General features: G+C 36.2%; 2 long non-coding RNA genes across 2 annotated transcripts in view; one reads left to right on the top strand and one right to left on the bottom strand.

Moving 5' to 3' along the window:
• The window catches only part of LOC135102187 (uncharacterized), a 27,526-nt gene that overhangs the window by 714 nt on the left and 21,812 nt on the right, over window positions 1–5,000 (top strand). The window contains exon 1 of the long non-coding RNA XR_010269579.1: window positions 1–269. This exon is cut by the window's left edge and continues 714 nt beyond it. This is a non-coding gene — a long non-coding RNA (uncharacterized LOC135102187). The remainder of the gene's footprint in view (window positions 270–5,000) is intronic.
• LOC135102188 (uncharacterized) overlaps window positions 1–5,000 on the bottom strand; it is a 22,338-nt gene that overhangs the window by 7,954 nt on the left and 9,384 nt on the right. The gene's annotated exons all lie outside the window — the stretch shown is intronic.

The raw sequence follows: 5,000 nt of genomic DNA, 5'->3' as shown, positions 1-5,000 counted from the left end.
CCATGTGTTCTTGCTTGGAGGAATTTGACACGTTTTATTTATGACATTTCGTGTTTTTGTTCAGTATTTATTCTTTCCTCTTTTGTTCATGTGTATGTTGTTAACTCATGCAGTAAATGATTTCTGGTGGTTCTGTTTATGATGCTTCATTTTTAGCTCTTTTTAGAATAGTGAAGCTGCATCACTTTTTTATGTGGATGTTTTGATATTTTCAGGAAAGGATGGCAGGTGGTGCCGCGGTGAACACTCCCAACACATGCAGGAGGAAAGTGAGTACCTGCTTCATTACATCATGTGCCCTCTATTTTGGATTTTTTTTTTTTTCATTTTAACGGAAACCTGTTGCCTGCCTTTCTCCTGTCAGCTTCCCACGAATCTGTGAAGGAAAGAAAGGATGTGCTTCCATGGTATCGTGTCAGTAGTGTTATCCATTGAAGGATTAATTTAAACCTTTTTCCAATGCGTTGTTTTTGTGTCCCATTTTTCTGCCTTCCTAGGGTATATATGTGAAAGAAGACAGAATGTAAATTTAGTCTATAATGTTCATTGCAACATCTTACAGGGAAAAAAGTCCTTTGAGGATTAACCGAGAATCTTTTTCAAAACTATAATTTTTGTATTCCAGTCTTCGTGTGCTTATTTTAATGTATGCATAGAGAAAAGAAGGATACGAAATCATAAGTTTTCTATAATGGTGTCATCTTTTTGGTATAAATATTTACTTAGAGATTCAATTGAAACCTAACAATTAGCTGTCATTTTTGCGTTCGTTTTATATATATATATATATATATATATATATATATATATATATATATATATATATATATATATATATATATATATATATTTATATATATATATATATATATATATATATATATATATATATATATATATATATATATATATATATATATATATATATATATATATATATATATATATTTATATATATATATATATATATATATATATTTTTTTTTTTTTTTTTGTATGTACGTATATATGAGTGAAGAAAGGAAAAATGCAATTACAAAAAAACTTTCCACAATAATGGGAATATTCACTTAAGGTCTTTTTTAGGTAACAAATATCAGATCTTCTAGTTTATATGCCTATTTATCCTTTAGTGTGTTTTACCGTTATGTAGATTAATAATGTTTTGCCCGTTATGATAAAGTGTCCTTGGAAACTATTACTGTAACACATTTCATTTAGTGTGAATTTGGTTTCCACGTAAAAAAAAAAAAAAAAAAAAAAAACTCTCCTTCTATGGAGAAAAGATATTTATATTTTCTTTGTTCAATTGGTATTGATATTATTTTTAACTCTGATTTTCCGGGAAGCGTTACCACCATGATATTTGTGACCTAACCTAAGGTAACTTTTTAGCGTCATAACCTTTGTTGCAGCTTTATTCAAGTAAAATCAAAGAGAGGAAAGCTTGTATAGTTCTGTGAAGTGTTCTTATTTGTCTCTGTGTGTGTTGATTGTCGCCTTGAAAAGTCAAGGTGACGTGGGCCTTGATGACTAGAGCCGGCCCACACTATTTGTCTCCCTTTTTTTAGAGGCTCGTCGTTGTAGATTTCTGAAAATATTAGTTTTCCTCACGTTTTTATTTTCCTTGTCAGCGAGTGAAAGATAATTTATGATTTTCTTAATCATTTAGTAACGTATTTAATATCTTTGGAGGGATCATTCCCGTAGCGGAGCGAGGGGGCTCTATTTTTGTTAGCGCACATCTGTACACCCCACCGCTCCCGCCTGGCCCTGGAGGGCACAACGATGATTTGGCCAGGAGCACCTTTTGATGTCCATCGTATATAAAAGTTTCGATTTCATTTTCGGAAACACTTCTTGGTAACTTTTGAAGGCGTATCTTTGTTATTTTATTTTATTTCTTCGTCAGACTCACCTTTTTTTTTGCTGTATTTTGCATATTTCGATTTATCGGCATGTGGGCGAAGGTTTCTGCCTCGCAACTCGCACAACTATCGCCTCATCACTACAGATCGAGCTCGAGCGCACAAAATGTGCCAATTATTTGCCATAACTCACTTCATATACGGGAAAGGGTTGTGTGAAGAAGGTGTTGTGAGGAGTAAACATAGGAGAAATTAGTTAAATCTAGAAAGGTAGCTAGCTCAGGGAAGGTGAGAAATAGCTTAAGTATTTACCACACAAAATGTAGCAGTATTTTGAATAAAATAGACTTGCTTAGAAGAATAGTGTGTGTAGAGAAATTTGATATCATTGCTTTAACTGAAACTTGGTTAGATATGTGAGGAAAAGTATTTAATCCAGAGGTCAAGATAGATGGTTATACATTGTTCTATAAAGATAGGGAAAACAGGAGAGGAGGAGGCGTCGCGTTATACGTTAGGGACACATTACAGTGTTGTATTAACAGCAGATTTAAAACAGATAGGAAAGCAGTAGTAGTACAGCAATGTACAGTAATGGGAGTAGTGTACAAAGGAAATTAACACCTCACTGTGGCAGGAAATAAATAGAGCAGGCAGGTACAGTCAGGTATGTGTGGTAGGAGATTTTAATTTTAGGAATATCGACTGAAGTCTGATGGTGGGTAAAAAGGAAGCAGAATTTTTTAAGGTAATTCAGGATAATTTTTTAAAACAGGTAGTCGTAGAACCCACAAGGGGGAATAATATTTTAAAATTTAATTCTTACTAACAGGGAGGAAGCAGTCACGTAGGTAGAGGTTGAAGGACAGCTAGGTAACATTGACCATAGGGAAATTAGGTACAATTTAAAATGGGAAGAAACTTTTAGAAGCAAAAACACTAGTAAAATACTTGACTTTAGGAGAGCAGAATTTGAGGAATTAAAAAGGTACCTCCAAGGAGTTGACTGGCAACGGATGCAGGGTGAGGTCAGGTCCGGGACGGAGTTGAGAGAGATAAGGCAAGATGTGAGAGGTGAGGTGAGGTGTGAGGGTGTAGGACAAGAGGAGGTAAGATGTGTTCCGAAGGGGCGGAGGAGAGAGGGAGAGGGAGATGGGTGTGAGTATGGTGGAATGTCAGGTCATGCTGAAATGAGGGAGGTGAGGTCGAGGCGAGTAGATGAGGGAGTAGAGAGGATGGTAGGGGCCGAAATGAGGGAATTAGGTGAAGTAAATGTAGATGAATTGTATAAATATTTCGTAGATAAAGTTCATACAGGTCAGTTAGCATATATCCCGTATAGGGCAATAAGTTCACAGAAAAATTATCCTAAATGGATGACTGCTAGATTAAAACATTATATAGGGTGGAAGAGAAGTATATATAAGACATTAAGGGCAGGTGAAGAAGTTTTAAGGTCACAATATAATGAATTAGTTAGAACAGTCATGAAGTTAACGAGGAAAGCTAAGGGCAATTATGAATTAAGTGTAGCCAGCCATGTGAAGACGGACCCCAAGGGATTTTATCAGGAATAGAGGACGAAGAATAAGGACACTATAGGTCCATTAAAGGCAGCAGATGGGGAGCTGGTTAGTTCTGGGAAGGAGATTAGTAAAATTCTGAATGAGTATTTTTCATCTGTCTTCACCCAGGAAAACATGCAGGATATGCCAGATAGTGAACATATGTTTAGAGCAGATGAGAATGAGAAGCTGACAGATATTTCCATAAGTAGAGAGATAGTGGAACAGGAGATAGATAGGCTCAAAAAAGTTCAAGACACCAGGACCAGATGAAATATATCCCAGAGTACTTAATTAATGCAAAGAGGTTATTAGTGAGCTGTTATTCTCTGTCCTTAGGAAATCACTTGAGTCAGGTGAGGTACCAGTAATGTGGAAGCAGGCTAATGTAGTACCCATCTTTAAGAAAGGAGATAAAACTTTACCGTCTAACTATAGATCTGTCAGCTTAAATTCAGTTATAGGTAAAATATTAGAGTTAATAATAGCGAGGAACATTAGGGAACATTTAGACAAACATAACTTGATAAATTAATCACAGCATGGCTTCAAGAAGGGGAAGTCTTGCATGACAAACTTGTTAAGTTTTTACAGTAAAGTGTACGAGGCAGTAGATAATGGTGATAGTTATGATATCTTGTATCTGGACTTTAGTAAAGCATTTGACAAGGTACCCCATGAAAGGCTCCTGAGAAAGGTTTGGGCACACGGGATAGATGGGAAGGTGTTAGGCTGGATAGGGTCATGGCTTAGCGACAGGCAAGAAAGAATTGTAATAAACGGCTCGAAATCCGAGTGATGTCATGTAATCAGTGGGGTGCCATAGGGATCAGTATTAGGGATATTGTTATTTCTAATATATATCAATGCCTTGGTTAGTGGAAATAGTAGTGATGTTAGTAAATTTGCGGATGACACAAAGATAGATTAATTAGATCAGAAACGGGTGCCTTCGCCTTGCAGGCAGATTTAGGATGAATGAATGGACGGACATATGGCAAATGCAATTTAATATCAATAAATGTAAAGTACTTAGCGTAGGTAGTGGAAACCCACACAGTAGGTACACATTAAACGAACAATCTGGTAGTTACAGGGTACGAGAAAGATTTAGGAGTTATAGTTAGCTGTGAACTCCGTCTAGGAAAACAATGCATAGAGGCTAGAAACAGGATAAATAGGGTACTAGGATTAATTTTTAGGAGTGTTAAAAGTAGAAGGCCGGAAGTAATATTAATGATATTCTTGGCGCTGGTCAGACCTCATCTAGACTACGTTGTGCAATTCTGGTCTCCACATTACAGGAAAGATATAGGTGTATTAGAATCAGTACAGAGGAGAATGACAGAAAGGATACAGGGGATGAGGAGTATTCCTTACGAGGCGAGATTGAAGTCATTAAATTTACATTCTTTAGAGAGACGTAGGTTAAGAGGGGACGTGATAGAAGTCTTTAAGTTCCCTTTCAATAGTCCAGGAGTCAAGCAATATTTTCATTCTTTCATCCCTTTCATTGGTAAACTCTGGAATTCTCTGCCTGTTTCTGTTTTTTCCCCTTCCTGTGACT

The sequence above is a fragment of the Scylla paramamosain genome, chromosome 7 (genome assembly GCF_035594125.1).
Source record: "Scylla paramamosain isolate STU-SP2022 chromosome 7, ASM3559412v1, whole genome shotgun sequence".
NCBI classification, from domain to species: Eukaryota; Metazoa; Arthropoda; class Malacostraca; order Decapoda; family Portunidae; genus Scylla; species Scylla paramamosain.
Note: the sequence above shows the minus strand (reverse complement) of the source record. Positions and strands in the feature narration are given on the sequence as shown.